General features: G+C 36.9%; 1 pseudogene across 1 annotated transcript; it reads right to left on the reverse strand.

Annotated features, from left to right (window-relative positions):
* Positions 1-19,602: 19,602 nt before the first annotated feature.
* Positions 19,603-20,225, reverse strand: LOC101023451 (annotated as a pseudogene). The gene has a single exon (XR_160015.5). The product of XR_160015.5 is annotated as a dynein light chain 1, cytoplasmic-like (transcript).
* Positions 20,226-20,666: the final 441 nt, after the last annotated feature.

Raw genomic sequence — 20,666 nt, forward strand, 5'->3', positions numbered from 1 at the left:
CTACCATCAGAGTGAACAGGCAACTTACAGAATGGGAGAAAATGTTTGCAATCTATCAATCTGACAAAGGGCTAATATCCAGAATCTACAAACAATATAAACAAATTTACAAGAAAAAAACAACCTCATCAAAAAGTGGGCAAAGGATATGAACAGACACTTCTCAAAAGAAGAAATTTATGCAGCCAACAAACATATGGATAAAAAGCTCATTATCACTGGTCATTAAAGAAATGCAAATCAAAACCACAATGAGATACCATATCATGCCAGTTAGAATGGCGATCATTAAGAAGTCAGGAAACAACAGATGCTAGGGAGGATGTGGAGAAGTAGGAACGCTTTTACACTGTTGATGGGAGTGTAAATTAGTTCAACCATTGTGGAAGACAGTGTGGCAATTTCTCAAGGATCTAGAACTAGAAATACCGTTTGTCCCAGCAATCCCGTTACTGGGTATATACCCAAAGAATTACAAATCATTCTACTGTAAAGACACATGCACACGTATGTTTATTGTGGCACTGTTCACAATAGCAAAGACTCGGATCCAACCCAAATGCTCATTAATGATATACTGAATAAAGAAAGTATGGCACATATACACCATAGAATACTATGCAACCATAAAGAAGGATGAGGTCATGTCCTTTGCAGGGATATGGATGACGCTGGAAACCATTATTCTCAGAAAACTAACACAAGAACAGAAAACCAAACACCACATCTTCTCACTCATAAGTGGGAGCTGAACAATGAGAACACAGGACATAGGGAGGGGACCATCACACACCAGGGCTTGTCGGGGGCTGGGGGGCTAGGGGAGGGATAGCATTAGGAGAAATACCTAATGTAGATGACAGGTTGATGGGTGCAGCAAACCACCATAGCACGTGTATACCTATGTAACAAACCTGCACGTTCTGCACATGTACCCCAGAACTTAAAGTATAATAAAAATTTAAAAAGAATATAAAAAAGAATATACACTGTAAGAGAAAAGAAAAAATATGACCCATTATAGAATCTTAGTTTTTAGTGTGGCAATGGTCACTCAGATTAGTTGCCAAGCCCAAATATCTATGAGCTTATGTTTTATCCTTAAATGTTTGAAGAAAAGTTTTGCTAAAAGAAACCTTCAATGGCAATATTAAGGCATGAGTGACACTGTTTGGGTATCGATTTGGAAAAGTAAAATAATAAAATGAAGAGGAACATTTCTTTGTCACAGGTCAAACACACCTGATTTTCATCACTTGGAGGGTTTCAAAAGTGCATCACTCTCTGACACCTGGAGGTTCCAAGCCTCAATTATCTGGTAGCAGTAATGCCTGGAAGAGGAGGTCCCAGGAGGGCTAAACAGGAACACCGGCAAGGGAGGCCCTGTTGGGAACGGAAATACCCAGTCAAGTGGATTATGACCAGATTCTTTCTAGTGATAATGATAGGAGAGTGATGAAGTGAGATGAAGGAACTTTGACAAATATGTGACCTGGGTTTCAATTCTATTTTATCCACTTATTACATACACTTATACTTGTACATGTATGAATATCTTGGATGAATTATCTTTTCACAATTCAATTTTTTCAATCCATGAAATGGGAACTATACTGTATACTCCATATATTTGTTATATAAGTTGCACAATGAATATTTAAAAAAAAACAAAGATAATGCCTTGACAGTTGAAAGAGTGAAAAAGAAAGCAGTTCTCCTCTCTCCTTCCTTTCTTCTCTGTATAACTTAGTACCAGCGACAAGATAACTTAAATTTAAAAAAATGAACAAGAGAACAAGCTTTACATGAAAAAAAATGGGAAGAGAGATGATGAAGAAATGAAAATGAACACACACTATGCTTTCTGTAAGTAAATTCAGGGGACAAAGGAGTTAGAGAAGAGGTTAGTTGTTTGTGGAGAAAAACAATTTAAGAAAAAATTGCTAAATGTAGAAGGGCAATAAAATAATTATTATGAGAAATTGCAAAGTACTAAAAAAATTTTGCTTATTATTTTGCTAAGGACATTTAGAAACAATGCATAGGATATTGTCAAGGGAGTTGTATTAAGCCATTTGACAATTACGTTTTCTTCTCTTTTTTGAGTAAGTCCTCCCTTACTCTAACATGCATAAGATATTCACCAAAGTTAGACACTGCATCAGACACTGTCTGTAAAAGAAAAAAAATCAGAAGTTTATCTAAAAAAATAAAAGAATAAATGAACATTTATGGTAATTGAAGCCAATCCAAGAAATGATAAGTTAGGTATTCAACAAGATTTATAGTGACGAGTTCTAATCCATATTTTAGAACCCACGAAGAAATATGCACACACAGACACACATTTACACACACAATTCCTGGTGTATCCCAGAGTCATGAATTGATGTAGCACATTGAAATAATGACAAATTTATCCAAATGGTAGAAATAGACATTAACATTTACATGAAATTCTTATAATTTCTTCAAATTACAGATTAGGTTAATTCAGACACTCTGTTTCTCCTCGATTGTGGCTTAGCCAGAAAAGTATCAGTATAGACGTTTAAAAACACATTTTTGAAAGGTCATTGATGATTCATAAGTAAATGTAAGTGTTTTTCTCCTTTTGACTCATCTCATGTGGTGTAAAATTTCTTTTAATCTTTACCTGAAACTCAATTTTTTAATATATTACATATTTGAACTTTTAAAAAATACCAGTAGTGTAAAATTAAAGATAAGTAATGGGCCAGTATAAGTCAAATTCTACTTTCCTTTTTATTAATAATTATACATTGAATACTTAATTATATTTTATGTTCAATCATACACATCTATGTGCAATGATTAAGCTAAAAAGTTGGTTAAAAATGAATAGTGATGCAATTAGAGTACTTCCCATTAGAGCAGTCATCTAAGAATATGCAAATATATGGAGGTATGATAATAGAGTGGGATTTAAAGATAAATTTTACTTGATTTAGGTGATGAAGGTGCATATTAGGTGCATATTATTTCTCTCCTTTGACCCAATTGTTAGCTGAACATGGAATACAATAGTGTTTTGCAGTGAGTATTTGGCCAGAGACAATAATCTTTCTTTAAAAATCTTAAAGAAAATTAGAAATTAGAAAAAGAAAGAACATACAAGCAGTCATCTTTCAGTTGTGCTCTTAGCACAAAGGCTTTTTGAAACTCAGAAAATATATTTATTTTTCTTAATTTGAGGATGAATATTTCCACTGTTACTTCAAAGTACCCAGTAACATGGAAGCTTTACAGAAACAAGGCAAAAACTAATTTTCATTTAATTTATTTCAGAGGAAACAGTGCTGTATTTGTTTCTGAAATGTATTTGAGTGTCTGTCTGTAGCCTCGCTTCCTGAGCAATGCTAAAATAGAATCATTTTCTGTTGGTGGCTGCAGTTACTTATGGGGTCAGAAGAGTTAAATTCTATGCTGCTAATAGTGCAAATAAATGAAGCAGCACAGGGCCTATCTCAGGTTATAATGTTATTTTGGTACTTCTGCCAACTTGACCAACACTGGGAAAACAAAAAGAGAGAGAAGGACTTTTTTGAAGAGGCACGTCCTGTTGAGCAACAGTGCCTCCCCAATGTTGTTTTCCTGCCTTCTTTGTTCTGTTCACCTTGAGCAATTATTGCCAGGCACCCCAGTGTTCACCCACTGTTGAAAGTTGCTACTGTTGAAAAGAATGCAGAGTCAGAAATTTTAGAGGGTTTCCTGATGTTTATGGCTGAATTCCAATATTGCTGTGGCTTCTCCGTTGCTGTAGTAGTTCTTTATGAGGGTATTTCCTACCAGAACAGCAAATGCATTTAAGTCATTTAAGAAGATTTTAAAAGGGATTTTAACTGAAGTGGATGAGAAAAAAACGACATATCTAGCAATAAATTTAGTACGGAACTGGAGTGGGGATAAAAGTAAAACCAAAAACGTTGCTTTATACATTGAGATCAAATAGTTCTCTTTCTGTCAGGTGTGTCCTTGCTTTCCACCTTATTGAGAAAATTCAAGACATGGTATGCCCACTGCCACATCTACCTTCCTACCAGCATCTGTACCTACACACTCTGGCTTCCCTTCTGTTATCAAATGTATATATTATTCTAGATAAATTTTCCACTTAGATATTCTCTTATAATGAAGGATGTTGACCATGGATTTCTCTGTCTTGTTCAAGGATGTCACTCCAACAATTTTCCTCAATCTCTCCTATGTCAGTCTCTCCTTTTTCTTGGATTGTGTCCATCACCATTCAAACATGCCCATATTTATCATGTCTTAAAAACAATTGTCTTGTTCTCAAGTCTATTGTAACTATACCCTCATTTCATTGTTCAGCATTATAGTAAAACCCTCAAAAGTAATCAGTACTGTCACCAATTCCTTTCTTACCAGACTCCCTTAAATTCACTATAATAAAGATAATACTCTCACCACTTCACTGAATATAACATAACCAAACACCTCCCTGTTACTAAATCCAGTAGTTAATGCTCAGTCATAATCTTACTTAAATTTTTAGTAACACTCTTTTTCCCCAATAGTTCACACTCTCATGGTTTCCTACCACCAACTTTTTCTTCTTTTATATTACCCTTTACTGTTCCCTTATCTTATTTCTAACGTTTAAACTTCAGAATATCCCAGGACTCAGTCCTTGGCCTTTGTCATTTCTCAGTCTGCAGTTGCTTATTCAGCCCCTCATCTTTAAATAATGACCATGTGCTGATGATTCCATGTCTTTTCATGGCTTGATAGCTCATTTCTTTTTAGTGCTGAATAATATCCCATTGTCTGGAAGTACTGTAGTTTATCCATTCATCTACTGAAAGACATCTTTTTGGCTTGCATATTTTGAAATCATGAATAAAACTGCTATGAACATCTGTGTGGAGTTCTTCATGGGGCTATAAATTTTCAAATTATTTGAGTAAATACCAAGGAGTGCTATTGCTGGATCTTATGTTAAGAGTCTGTTTCATTTTCTTAAAAAATGCTGAAGAGTCTTCCAAATGTCTGTACCATTTAGTATTCACACCAGCAATTAATGCTATTTTTGTTGCTCCACATTTTTGCTAGAATTTGGTGTTATGGATTTTGTTCTGGGTTTTGACTTCTCTAATCGATATGTAGTGTTTTCTTATTGTTGTTTTAATTTGCATTTCCCTGATGACAAAAGATATGAATCATCTTTACGTGTGCTTATTTTCCATCTGTATATCTTCCTTGCTGAACTGTTGCTTAAGGTGTTTGGACCATGTTTCAATCCTGTTGTCCATTTTCTTATGTTGAATTTTAAGAGTTCTTTTTATGTTTTGAATGAGTTCTTTATCAGATATGTCTTTTGCAGTGCAACCATTTTCTCCCAGTCTGCAGTTCTTTTTTTTCATTCCCTTGTAAGTGTCTTTCATAGATCAAAAGTTTTTTTTTAACTTTATTAAAGTTCAGTTTATGAAATTTTTCTTTCATAGACTATGCCTTTGGTGTTGTATCTAAAAAGTCATTGCCAAACCCAAGATCATTTAGATTTTCTCTTATGTTATTTTCTAGGAATGTTATAGTTTCACTAGCAGTATGTCTATTTTGAGTTAGCTTTTGTGTAAGATCTGTTTCTAGATTCATTTTTGTTGCAGGTGGATGTCCAGTTCTTCCAAGACCATTTGTTAAAAAGACTATTTTTGTTCCAGAGGTTCTGCTTCACTAGCTTTTGTTCCTATGTCAAAGATCAGTTGTCTTATTTACATGGTCTGTTTCTGGGCTCTCTATTCTGTTCCATTGATCTATTTTTCTGTTCCTTCATTACTACACTGTTTCTATTATTGTAGCTTTATAGTAATCTTGAAGTTGGATAATGTCAGTCTTCCAATTGAGCTTTTTTTTCCCCCAATATTATGTTGGATACTATGGGCCTTTCCCTCTCTGTATAAAATTACAAATCAATTTGTTGAGGTCTACAAAATAACTTGCTGTGATTTTAATTGTATTGTATTGACTTCATAGAACAAATTAGGAAGAAATTACATCTTGAGAATATTGAATTTTCTCATACATGAATATGGAATATCTCTTCATTTATTTAGTAATTTCTTGGTTTTTAAAATCAGAGTTTTGTAATTTTTCTCATATAGAGCTTGTATATATTTTGTTAGATTCATACATAAGTACAACAATTTTGGGGGTGCTAATATAAATGGTATTGTGTTTTTAGTTTCAAATTTTACTTGTTAATTGCCGATATATAGGGAAGCAATTTAATTTTGTATATTAACCTTGTATACTGCAACTGCTGTAATCATTTATTAGTTCCAAGAGGTTTTCTTGATGTTGCTGTTAATTCTTTTGGATTTTCTACATAGACAATTGTGTCAACTGTGAATAAAGACATTTACATGTTTTCCTTCCCAGTCAGTGTAACTTTTATTTCCTTTTTTATTGTATTAGGTAGTAATATATTAGGTTCTTTCTGCTTTGAAGGGTTACTAATCATTAACTCAATTTATTTAATAGACTTAGACCTATTCAGATTGCGTATTTCTTCATGCATATTTGTGGCAGAGTTTGTCTTTCAAGGAATTGGTATATTTTATCAAAGTTATCAAGTTTGTGGACATACAGTTAGCTATAGTATTCCATCATTTTCCTTTTAGTGACAACGAGACTTAAAGTGATATTTCTCTTTTATTTCTAATATTAGTAACTTATACCCACTCTCTTATTCTCAGTTAGCCTGGCTGGAAAGTTTTTGATTTTATTGATCTCTTCAAAGGATCAGATTTTGGTTTTCTTGATTTTGTGTTTTTAATTTCATTAATTTATGCTCTGTATTTTTTTCTGCCTCTTACTTTAAATTAAATTTGATCTTCTCTTAGTTTCATAAGATAAATGCTTTTATTACTGATTCCATATCTTTCTTTTTTTCTAATATATGCATTCAATTCTACAAGTTTCTCTGTAAGAAATGCTATTGCTGCATTCCACAAATTTTGGTAAGCTGTGTTTTCATTTTTATTTAGTTCAAAATATTTTCTTTTTAAAATTATTATTATACTTTTAAGTTCTGGGATACATGTGCAGAACATGCAGACTTGTTACACAGGTATTCATGCGCCACGGTGGTTTGCTGCACCCATCAGCCCATCGTCTAGGTTTTAAGCCTTGCATGCATTAAATATTTGTCCTAATGTTATCCCTCCCCTTGCACCCCAACCCCTTACAGGCCCCAGTGTGTGATGTTCCCCTCCCTGTGTCCTTGTGTTCTTATTGTTCAACTCCCACTTATGAGTGAGAACTTATAAGAGACATAAAGGACCTCTTCAAGGAGAACTAAAAACCACTGCTGAAGGAAATAAGAGAGAACACAAACAAATGGGAAAACATTCCATGCTCATGGATAGGAAGAATCTATGTCATGGAAATGGCCACACTGCCCAAAGTAATTTATAGATTCAATGCTATTCCCATCAAGCTACCATTTATTTTCTTCACAGAACTAGAAAAACCTACTTTAAATTTCTTATGGAACCAAAAAAGATCCCGCATAGCCAAGACAATCCTAAGGAAAAAGAACAAAACTGGAGGCATCATGCTACCTGACTTCAAACTATACTATAAGGCTACAGTAACCAAAATAGCATGGTACTGGTATTAAAGCAGACATATAGACCAATGGAACAGAACAGAGGCCTCAGAAATAACACCACACATCTACAACCATCTAATTTTCGACAAATGTGACAGAAACCTGCAATGGGGAAAGGATTCCCTATCTAATAAATTGTGCTGAGAAAACTGGATAGCCATATGCAGAAAACTGAAACTGGACCCCTTCCTTAGTTCAAAAAAATTTTTAATTTCCCTTGAGATTTCTCCCTTGAATCATGTTTTATTTAAAAGTGTATTGTTTAATTTCTAATTATATAGGAGTTTTTCAGCTATCTTTCTGTTGTTGATTTCTAGTGTAATTTTATTGTGGTCTGAGTGTAGACATTGTATGGTTTCTATTCTTTAGGTTTGTTGAGGTTTATTTTGTAGCCCAGCATCAGGTCAGTTTTGATGAATGTTTTATGTGAGCTTTAGAAGAATGTGGATTCTGCTGTTGTTGGATGAAGTTTGTCTATAGATGTTAATTATATTAAGTTGATGGATGGTGTTGTTGAGTTTAACTATGCCATTGCTAATTTTCTGTCTGTTGAATCTGTGAATTTTTGGTGGAGGAGTGTCAAAGTCTCTAACTATAATAATGAATTCATGTGTGGGTCTTTGAAGCTCTATTTATTTTCCTCACATATTTAAATGCTCTGTTGTTAGGTACCCATTAAGGATTTATATATTTTCTTTATCACTAATGTAATAGCCATTTTAATCCCTGTTAACTTTACTTCCTCTGAAGTCTACTCAATTTGAAGTTAATAGAGCTGATCCAACTTTCTTTTGATTACTGTTAGCATGGTATATCTTTCTTCATCTGTTTACTTTTAAACTATATGTGTCTTTACATTTAAAATATATTTCCTGTAGACACAAACTGTTGGATCTTGTCTTTCATTTACTATGAGAGTCTCTATCTTTTAATCACTGCATGTAGACCATTGATATGGTTGGAATAATATCTACCATATTTGTTACTTTTTGTCAATTTGCCCTTATTCTTTGTTTTATTTTTGTATTTTTGTATTACACTCTTTGCTTGCCTTTTGTGGTTTCAACTGGACATTTATATAATTTAATTTTCTCTCCTTTATTACTATATCAGTTATATTTCTTCCTTTCTTTTTTCTATTTTAGTGGTTGCCATGAGTTTGCAATACACCCTTACAATTAATCCAAGTCTACATTCTTTTAATACTTGTTTCACAAGTAATGCCAGTATGTTATAATAATGAAGTATCCTAATCCTTTTCTCTTGTATTTTGTATTATTGTTGTAATTTATTTCACTTGTACATAAGCACATATAACAAAACACATTGTTGCTATTATTTTGAATAAACTGTTGTCTATTATATAAATTAGGAATAAGAAGAAACAGCTTTTTTTTGTCTTTATGTATTGCTTCTGCAATGCTCTTCCTTTTTATTACGTAGATCTAAGTTTCTTACATATATTATTTTTGTTTTCTCTCAGGAGCATCTTTTTTTTTTGATTGTTTATCTGTTTGTTCTTTTTTTAAAATTTATTTATTATTATTATACTTTAAGTTCTAGGGTACATGTGCATAACGTGCAGGTTTGTTATATATGTATACTTGTGCCATGTTGGTGTGTTGCACCCATCAACTCGTCAGCACCCATCAACTCGTCATTTACATCAGGTATAACTCCCAATGCAATCCTTCCCCCCTCCCCCCTCCCTATGATAGGCCGCGGTGTGTGATGTTCCCCTTCCTGAGTCCAAGTGATCTCATTGTTCAGTTCCCACCTATGAGTGAGAACATGCAGTATTTGGTTTTCTGTTCTTGTGATAGTTTGCTAAGAATGATGGTTTCCAGCTGCATCCATGTCCCTACAAAGGACACAAACTCATCCTTTTTTATGGCTGCATAGTATTCCATGGTGTATATGTGCTACATTTTCTTAATCCAGTCTGTCACTGATGGACATTTGGGTTGATTCCAAGTCTTTGCTATTGTGAAGAGTGCCGCAATAAACATACGTGTGCATGTGTCTTTATAGCAGCATAATTTATAATCCTTTGGGTATATACCCAGTAATGGGATGGCTGGGTCATATGGTACATCTAGTTCTAGATCCTTGAGGAATCGCCATACTGTTTTCCATAATGGTTGAACTAGTTTACAATCCCACCAACAGTGTAAAAGTGTTCCTATTTCTCCAGATCCTCTCCAGCACCTGTTGTTTCCTGACTTTTGAATGATCGCCATTCTAACTGGTGTGAGATGGTATCTCATTGTGGTTTTGATTTGCATTTCTCTGATGGCCAGTGATGATGAGCATTTTTTCATGTGTCTGTTGGCTGTATGAATGTCTTCTTTTGAAAAATGTCTGTTCATATCCTTTGCCCACTTTTTGATGGGGTTGTTTGTTTTTTTCTTGTAAATTTGTTTGAGTTCTTTGTAGCTTCTGGATATTAGCCCTTTGTCAGATGAGTAGATTGCAAAAATTTTCTCCCATTTTGTAGGTTGCCTGTTCACTCTGATGGTAGTTTCTTTTGCTGTGCAGAAGCTCTTTAGTTTAATGAGATCCCATTTGTCAATTTTGGCTTTTGCTGCCATTGCTTTTGGTGTTTTAGACATGAAGTCTTTGCCCATGCCTATGTCCTGAATGGTACTACCTAGGTTTTCCTCTAGGATTTTTATGGTATTAGGTCTAACATTTAAGTTTCTAATCCATCTTGAATTAATTTTCGTATAAGGAGTAAGGACAGGATCCAGTTTCAGCTTTCTACTTATGGCTAGCCAATTTTCCCAGCACCATTTATTAAATAGGGAATCCTTTCCCCATTTCTTGTTTCTCTCAGGTTTGTCAAAGATCAGATGGCTGTAGATGTGTGGTATTATTTCTGAGGACTCTGTTCTGTTCCATTGGTCTATATCTCTGTTTTGGTACCAGTACCATGCTGTTTTGGTTACTGTAGCCTTGTAGTATAGTTTGAAGTCAGGTAGCGTGATGCCTCCAGCTTTGTTCTTTTGACTTAGGATTGTCTTGGAGATGCGGGCTCTTTTTTGGTTCCATATGAACTTTAAAGCAGTTTTTTCCAATTCTGTGAAGAAACTCATTGGTAGCTTGATGGGGATGGCATTGAATCTATAAATTACCTTGGGCAGTATGGCCATTTTCACGATATTGATTCTTCCTATCCATGAGCATGGTATGTTCTTCCATTTGTTTGTGTCCTCTTTTATTTCAGTGAGCAGTGGTTTGTAGTTCTCCTTGAAGAGGTCCTTTACATCCCTTGTCAGTTGGATTCCTAGGTATTTTATTCTCTTTGAAGCAATTGTGAATGGAAGTTCATTCCTGATTTGGCTCTCTGTTTGTCTGTTATTGGTGTATAAGAATGCTTGTGATTTTTGCACATTAATTTTGTATCCTGAGACTTTGCTGAAGTTGCTTATCAGCTTAAGGAGATTTTGGGCTGAGACAATGGGGTTTTCTAAGTATACAATCATGTCATCTGCAAACAGGGACAATTTGACTTCTTCTTTTCCTAACTGAATACCCTTGATTTCTTTCTCTTGCCTGATTGCCCTAGCCAGAACTTCCAACAGTATGTTGAATAGGAGTGGTGAGAGAGGGCATCCCTGTCTTGTGCCAGTTTTCAAAGGGAATTTTTCCAGTTTTTGCCCATTCAGTATGATATTGGCTGTGGGTTTGTCATAAATAGCTCTTATGATTTTGAGGTACGTTCCATCAATACCGAATTTATTGAGCGTTTTTAGCATGAAGCGCTGTTGAATTTTGTCAAAAGCCTTTTCTGCATCTATTGAGATAACCATGTGGTTCTTGTCTTTGGTTCTGTTTATATGCTGGATTATGTTTATTGATTTGCGAATGTTGAACCAGCCTTGCATCCCAGGGATGAAGCCCACTTGATCATGGTGGATAAGCTTTTTGATGTGTTGCTGAATCCGGTTTGCCAGTATTTTATTGAGGATTTTTGCATCGATATTCATCAGGGATATTGGTCTAAAATTCTCTTTTTTTGTTGTATCTCTGCCAGGCTTTGGTATCAGGATGATGTTGGCCTCATAAAATGAGTTAGGGAGGATTCCCTCTTTTTCTATTGATTGGAATAGTTTCAGAAGGAATGGTACCAACTCCTCCTTGTACCTCTGGTAGAATTCAGCTGTGAATCCATCTGGTCCTGGACTTTTTTTGGTTGGTAGGCTATTAATTGTTGCCTCAATTTCAGAGCCTGCTATTGGTCTATTCAGGGATTCAACTTCTTCCTGGTTTAGTCTTGGAAGAGTGTAAGTGTCCAGGAAATTATCCATTTCTTCTAGATTTTCCAGTTTATTTGCGTAGAGGTGTTTATAGTATTCTCTGATGGTAGTTTGTATTTCTGTGGGGTCAGTGGTGATATCCCCTTTATCATTTTTAATTGCGTCGATTTGATTCTTCTCTCTTTTCTTCTTTATTAGTCTTGCTAGTGGTCTGTCAATTTTGTTGATCTTTTCAAAAAACCAACTCCTGGATTCATTGATTTTTTGGAGGGTTTTTTGTGTCTCTATCTCCTTCAGTTCTGCTCTGATCTTAGTTATTTCTTGCCTTCTGCTAGCTTTCGAATGTGTTTGCTCTTGCTTCTCTAGTTCTTTTAATTGTGATGTTAGGGTGTCAATTTTAGATCTTTCCTGCTTTGTCTTGTGGGCATTTAGTGCTATAAATTTCCCTCTACACACTGCTTTAAATGTGTCCCAGAGATTCTGGTATGTTGTATCTTTGTTCTCATTGGTTTCAAAGAACATCTTTATTTCTGCCTTCATTTCGTTATGTACCCAGTAGTCATTCAGGAGCAGGTGGTTCAGTTTCCATGTAGTTGAGCGGTTTTGATTGAGTTTCTTAGTCCTGAGTTCTAGTTTGATTGCACTGTGGTCTGAGAGACAGTTTGTTATAATTTCTGTTCTTGTACATTTGCTGAGGAGTGCTTTACTTCCAATTACGTGGTCAATTTTGGAGTAAGTACGATGTGGTGCTGAGAAGAATGTATATTCTGTTGATTTGGGGTGGAGAGTTCTATAGATGTCTATTAGGTCTGCTTGCTGCAGAGATGAGTTCAATTCCTGGATATCCTTGTTAACTTTCTGTCTCGTTGATCTGTCTAATGTTGACAGTGGAGTGTTGAAGTCTCTCATTATTATTGTATGGGAGTCTAAGTCTCTTTGTAAGTCTCTAAGGACTTGCTTTATGAATTTGGGTGCTCCTGTATTGGGTGCATATATATTTAGGATAGTTAGCTCTTCCTGTTGAATTGATCCTTTTACCATTATGTAATGGCCTTCTTTGTCTCTTTTGATCTTTGATGGTTTAAAGTCTGTTTTATCAGAGACTAGGATTGCAACCCCTGCTTTTTTTGTTCTCCATTTGCTTGGTAAATCTTCCTCCATCCCTTTATTTTGAGCCTATGTATGTCTCTGCGTGTGAGATGGGTCTCCTGAATAGACCCATGGGTCTTGACTCTTTATCCAGTTTGCCAGTCTGTGTCTTTTAATTGGAGCATTTAGTCCATTTACATTTAAGGTTACTATTGTTATGTGTGAACTTGATCCTGCCATTATGATATTAACTGGTTATTTTGCTCGTTAGTTGATGCAGTTTCTTCCTAGCCTCGATGGTCTTTACATTTAGGCGTGTTTTTGCAATGGCTGGTACCGGTTGTTCCTTTCCATGTTGAGTGCTTCCTTCAGGGTCTCTTGTAAGGCAGGCCTAGTGGTGACAAAATCTCTAAGCATTTGCTTATCTGTAAAGGATTTTATTTCTCCTTCACTTATGAAACTTAGTTTGGCTGGATATGAAATTCTGGGTTTAAAATTCTTTTCTTTAAGAATGTTGAATATTGGCCCCCACTCTCTTCTGGCTTGTAGAGTTTCTGCTGAGAGATCTGCTGTGAGTCTGATGGGCTTCCCTTTGTGGGTAACCCAACCTTTCTCTCTGGCTGCCCTTAAGATTTTTTCCTTCATTTCAACTTTGGTGAATCTGGCAATTATGTGTCTTGGAGTTGCTCTTCTCGAGGAGTATCTTTGTGGCGTTCTCTGTATTTCCTGGATTTGAATGTTGGCCTGCCCTACTAGGTTGGGGAAGTTCTCCTGGATGATATCCTGAAGAGTGTTTTCCAACTTGGTTCCATTTTCCCCCTCACTTTCAGGCACCCCAATCAGACGTAGATTTGGTCTTTTTACATAATCCCATACTTCTTGCAGGCTTTGTTCATTTCTTTTTCTTCTTTTTTCTTTTCGTTTCTCTTCTCGCTTCATTTCATTCATTTGATCCTCAATCGCTGATACTCTTTCTTCCAGTTGATTGAGTCGGTTACTGAAGCTTGTGCATTTGTTATGTATTTCTCGTGTCATGGTTTTCATCTCTTTCATTTCGTTTATGACCTTCTCTGCATTAATTACTCTAGCCATCAATTCTTCCACTTTTTTTTCAAGATTTTTAGTTTCTTTGCGCTGGGTACGTAATTCCTCCTTTAGCTCTGAGAAATTTGATGGACTGAAGCCTTCTTCTCTCATCTCGTCAAGGTCATTCTCCGTCCAGCTTTCATCTGTTGCTGGCGATGAGCTGCATTCCTTTGCCGGGGGAGATGCGCTCTTATTTTTTGAATTTCCAGCTTTTCTGCCCTGCTTTTTCCCCATCTTTGTGGTTTTATCTGCCTCTGGTCTTTGATGATGGTGATGTACTGATGAGGTTTTGGTGTAGGTTTCCTTCCTGTTTGATAGTTTTCCTTCTAACAGTCAGGACCCTCAGCTGTAGGTCTGTTGGAGATTGCTTGAGGTCCACTCCAGAGCCTGTTTGCCTGGGTATCAGCAGCAGAGGCTGCAGAAGATAGAATATTGCTGAACAGCGAGTGTACCTGTCTGATTCTTGCTTTGGAAGCTTCCTCTCAGGGGTGTACTCCACCCTGTGAGGTGTGGGGTGTCAGACTGCCCGTAGTGGGGGATGTCTCCCAGTTAGGCTACTCAGGGGTCAGGGACCCACTTGAGCAGGCAGTCTGTCCCTTCTCAGATCTCAACCTCCGTGTTGGGAGATCCACTGCTCTCTTCAAAGCTGTCAGACAGAGTCATTTGCATCTGCAGAGTTTTCTGCTGCTTTGTTGTTGTTGTTGTTGTTGTTGTGTAGCTGTGCCCTGTCCCCAGAGGTGGAGTCTACAGAGACAGGCAGGTTTCCTTGAGCTGCTGTGAGCTCCACCCAGTTGGAGCTTCCCAGCAGCTTTGTTTACCTACTTAAGCCTCAGCAATGGCGGGCGCCCCTCCCCCAGCCTCGCTGCTGCCTTGCCGGTAGATCACAGACTGCTGTGCTAGCAATGAGGGAGGCTCCGTGGGCGTGGGACCCTCCCGGCCAGGTGTGGGATATGATCTCCTGGTGTGCCTGTTTGCTTAAAGCGCAGTATTGGGGTGGGAGTTACCCGATTTTCCAGGTGTTGTGTGTCTCAGTTCCCCTGGCTAGGAAAAGGGATTCCCTTCCCCCTTGCACTTCCCAGGTGAGGCGATGCCTCGCCCTGCTTCAGCTCTCGCTGGTCGGGCTGCAGCAGCTGACCAGCACCGATCGTCTGGCACTCCCCAGTGAGATGAACCCAGTACCTCAGTTGAAAATGCAGAAATCACTGGTCTTCTGTGTCGCTCGTGCTGGGAGTTGGAGACTGGAGCTGTTCCTATTTGGCCATCTTGCTCCGCCCCCTCTATCTGTAGGAGCATCTTTTAATATTTCTTGCAAGGCAGGCAACTGGCAACAAATTATTTCAAATTTTTTTCATCTGAGAAAGTCTTTATTTCTCCTTCACTTCCAAAGGACACTTTTGCAGGGTACAGTATTTTGATTTATGTATTTTTTTTTTTCTTTCTCAACACTCTAAATGTTTCAATCCACTCTCCTTTTGCTTTCATAGTTTTTGAAGAGAAGTCAGATTTATTTCTTGTTTTTGCTCTACAGGTAAAGTGTTTTTTCCTTTGGCTCTTATCAAGAATTTTTCTTCAGCTTTTATTTTCTGTAATTTAATTATGATACTGCTAGGTATACTTTGTGTGTGTGTGTATTTATTCGCTTAGTGTTTTCTGAGCTTTCTAAATCTGTTTGTCATCTGACATTAATTTGGGAAAAATTCTTATTAATTATTGTTTCAAATATTTCTTCTGTTCCTTTTCATCTTTCTTCTCCTAGTATTCTCATCATAGGCATTTTTCATTTCCGTTACAGTGTTTTTAATTACTAGCATTTCCTTTTGGTTCTTTATTAGATTTTCTATCTTTCTGCTCTCTTTTTTGTCCATCTGTTCTTGCCTGCTGTCTACTTTATTCATTAGAACCCATAGCATATCAATTATAGTTGTTTTAAATTTCCGGTCCGATATTTCCCACATTTCTACCATACCTGAGTCTGGTTTGATGATTGCTCTGTCTCTTCAAATGGCGTTGGTGGTTGTTGCTGTTGTTGTTGTTTTGCCTTTTTATATTCCTTCTTCTTCTTTTTTTAATAGCTAGATATAATGTACTGGATGAAAATAACTGCAATAAATAGGAGTAATTTGGTGGCAAAGTGTAGGGGGAGGGGAAGTGTTCTGTATTCCTATAATTAGGCCTCAGTCTTTTTTTTTTTTTTTTTTTTTTTTGAGACTGAGTCTGGCTCTGTCGCCCAGGCTGGAGTGCAGTGGCCGGATCTCAGCTCACTGCAAGCTCCGCCTCCCGGGTTTACGCCATTCTCCTGCCTCAGCCTCCGGAGTAGCTGGGACCACAGGCGCCCGCCACCTCGCCCGGCTAGTTTTTTGTATTTTTTAGTAGAGACGGGGTTTCACCGTGTTAGCCAGGATGGTCTCGATCTCCTGACCTTGTGATCCGCCCGTCTCAGCCTCCCAAAGTGCTGGGATTACAGGCTTGAGCCACCGCGCCCGGCCAGGCCTCAGTCTTTTGTTTGTTTTTTTGAGACGGAGTCTCACTCTGTCACCCAGGCTGGAGTGCAATCATGAGATCTTGGCTCACTACAATCACTGCCTCCCAGGTTCAAACAATTCTTTTCTTCAGCCTCCTGAGTAGCTGGGATTACAGGCACTTGCCACCATGCCCGGCTACTTATTTTATTTCTATTTCTATTTCTATTTTTATTTTTAGTAGAGATGGTGCTTCATCATGTTAGCCAGGCTGGTCTTGAACTCCTGACCTCAGGTGATCCATCTGCCTGGCCTCCCAAAGAGCTGGGATTACAGGTGTGAACCACCACACCCAGCCAGGCCTGTCTTTTAATGAGCCTGTGCCTCTGGATCCCTCAACCCATAAGTGGGATAGACTATCTAGAGTGGATTGGGTTTAGGTAGTTTCCTTGTTATATGTGGAAGCCTAGAAGGGGCTGAAATTGGGTATATTCTTTCTTTCACATGGAACGCTAGTTACTTGGAGCTGAATATTTTTCCTCCCCAGGTTAGTTAGGTCCTGATGAAACCCCAGTAGATTTGGGTTTTCCTACTCCAGCATGGGTTCCCACAGAAGTTTCTACTTCCATAACATGTTATTTTCTGCATTCACCTGTCCATCTCTTCAATTTTTGGGGCAGTGACTTGCCATGTGTTCTCACTTCTATTATAGATCTAAAGAGTTGTTGATTTTTCAGTTTGTTAAGCATTTTACTTGTTAGAAGGGAGTGGTGACATCTAAACTTCTTGCATGTTAGACAAGAAACCAGAAGTCCACAAGTTAATTTTTTTTTTTCTTCAGAAGGAATCTCCTGGAATTTCTTTTAGGACTCCAAAGTGCATCACATAATTAAGAGGGTCAAAAATGACTTTGACAAATCATTTATTTAATATACCTATCTCTGTTCAGGTACTTTTAATAACTAATTGTGATATTTTCAAATGAGTATTGGGGTTTGGTCTAAATTTTTGAGTAATACTTCCAGGAATAGATCTTAGCTCATCAACCTTCTAGTTGCAGGATCTCGGGCAAGTCTTTGACTCTTTCCTCTTTCGGTGTACTCTTCCGTTAAATGAGGTATTGAGTAATAAACCATTTACATTCTTTATAATATATATTATTTCAAACAATACTATGGTTTGTATCTTATGCCTATTACACAAGATTAAGTTGTAAATGTTAGGATTATTGCTTCTGCCATTGTGCAAGATTTATCTTCTCTTTCTCTCTGGCTCCCTATTATCTTAAGTTGTGTTTGGATAAAAGTACTTGGTAGATAGAACAGAGAGAATCTGGAGGTGAGGGGACTATGGCCATGAAGAAGAGCAAGGACCCATGATGGTTTATCAGATTACAAAATGGAGAACACTATTCAGGGGTGTTAATGATTCCCCGATTGTTTAATGAGCACAGGTTTAGATATAGCAATAGTCAACTGGAGTTTACACAGCCAAAATTTGTTTCTAAGTTGACATGGATTGCAGAGTTGTTTTTCTGTGACCCTTTCCCTATTTGATAAAATCCTGCAAACTTTTCTAACTTCCCTCAAGACAGAGTTGAGGTTTATAGATGTGTGAACTTGATTTTTAATACTGATTCCAAGTTAGTATGACGAGCAGTACAAATTAGAGATGGCTATTTAGAAATGACCAGAAAACTTGTATTATTACTTGTATGATACTTTAGCACTTAGATAGTTATCATATTATTATTTTACTTGGGTCTTGACTCTAGAATGCCATCCTATTCTTCAGATGCATTCATTTCCTGATGGTGAAGAAATAAAAATGGTAGCTTTCTCTTCTCAAAACAGAAATTCACAATTGCCTTATAGGAAAGATAATTGACCATGACCACATTCATGATCATATTGAATTGCAGCATACATTTTATTAAAAAAAAAACTACTTAGAAACTATCTATATAAAATAGATCTCTTTCACATAAAATTTGACTGATTAGGACCCAACCAGGACCAACATCAAAGAATGTGATTAAATTTCAAACCCGGAAATATCCTTGCTAACCATAGTCTTAAAACTCTAATTCTTTCTTCATTTCCAAAGGCACAATATATATGTCTTAACAGTCTTACTCAAAACCTGAGGAACATGTATAATTTTATTATGCACTTTGTCATGTATCCATTCCATTGTGTTGGAAACTGCTTCTGACACAAAAAAATTGTATATAAACAGAGAAGATTAGTTTAGTGTGTGTATATATCTGTAACTATATAGATATATAGGAATCCTCGATTGCTGGTACATATTTGCTGACTGCTAACCCTATCTTTGCAACAGAACACTTCTACCTTCATAATTTTATTGCCTGCTTCTGTATTGCCTGTCTTGTCATTTCTCAAAGATATAAAAATATTGACTATCTTGTTATTTAAGTCAACAAAGCACATTTACGTTATCTTTATAATTAGAAATTTCTGTCCTTCTGTAAATGAGAGAGAGAGACTGAATATTCCTAACCTTTCAAAGTCAGATGTATTTATGTCATTTCTGAAGATAACTATTATTCCCCAAGCCTGTGGTCTTTTCATTGAAAGAGATTACTTTCCCTTGCACAGCTGAGTCCAAATGCTTTTCATTTGGAAATGAATGGCCTATTCATTTGAATGTTTTATTATGTCAGTGTCTTATAATTATGCTTTAATTAAATAATGGCACAAGATGTATACCAAGTGAAGATATTAAGGAGACTCAATGTACAAATGAATTATAGGATGGTAGTATGTCAAATGGTATCTAGAGAAGAGAATGCATAAGGAAATATTTCAGAAAAGTAAAGTTTTCTTTTTTTTTCTTAATTCTGTTATTTTCTAAGATAAATGAATACAAGCTAAGATCTGGGAACACTAATTCAGTGCCTTTTAGTCCAAGGCTGCCAATTCTACCTGATAAACTTTTTTGTAAAGTCAAAATGATGCTGCTTTCAGGTTTTTCTTCTGTTGTTTTTCATGAGCATCTGGGCTGCTACTGCTCAAAATTTTTTTTTTTTTTTTTTTTTTTTACACATCTGCAACAGATTTATTTTTTAAAGGAATGGACTGAGAGAAAACAACATGGGCAGAAGTATGGAATAGAAAATAAATACAAATGTAGGCTATTCTGCTAATTGTTTTATAACCACAACAAACTAGTACAGAGAATGCCCTGTACAAAACACAACAAAGGTTCAAACATCGAGGTGTTCCCTTAGCAAGGCTGAAAATTTCAGTCTCTGGTATTTGGAATTTAGGCTGCAGTCCTTGTTTTTGGATGGATCACTGGGTGTGTGGCACAGTCCATGCTTTTAACCGGATTTGAACAGAAGAATGGCCACTTGGCCCAGGTAGAAGTAGATGAAGTGTTTGGTTTCATGTGTCACGTAACTGCCGAAGTTCCTTCCCACGATGCAATGCCAGGTGGGATTGTACTTCTTGTCAAATCCTTCTTGATATGAGCCGCAATGTCCTTCTCTATGTTGTATTTCTCCAGCGCCTGAGTAGCGCACTCCACCGAGTCCTGTTGCATCTCTTCCGACATGTCCGCATTTTTGATCACGGCCTTTTGGTCGCACGTGGTTACCGTGGAGAAGGGGGCTGGCCGACTGCAACGGTCTCCTGGGGGAGGTGCTTGCACAGCTCAGGCCCTCGTAGAGCTGCCGTCGCTACCGAAGCCGTGGCGCATCTACTGCTCAAAATTTTTACTGTGTTTATGTGGTGTGAGTCACTGAGGGTTCCCTTTCACTGAATATTCAACTTCTGTTTACTTCAGTCCTCCCTTGTTAGCTTTTCAATATTAATTAATTAATTAAAAATGAGAAATACTTGTATTATTGTGTCCAATGTACTTCCTTATTCTGTTTCGGCAATATGTGAAAATTCTTTTAGATAGGAAGGAAGGAAGAAAATAGCTATCTTTTCAAATATATCAAACACAATGCCTATGAAGTATTTTAGCTTTTATTAAAAGGAAAGAAACTGAAGAGTATGCTCCACATTTCCGCAAACACTAAAGGTGTTGGAAGAGTTTCTACTTTTTTCAGTCCCCAAGCTGGGATAATCGCTTCTGTCACCTCAGCCA

Source organism: Papio anubis, chromosome 2 (genome assembly GCF_008728515.1).
Source record: "Papio anubis isolate 15944 chromosome 2, Panubis1.0, whole genome shotgun sequence".
NCBI lineage: Eukaryota > Metazoa > Chordata > Mammalia > Primates > Cercopithecidae > Papio > Papio anubis.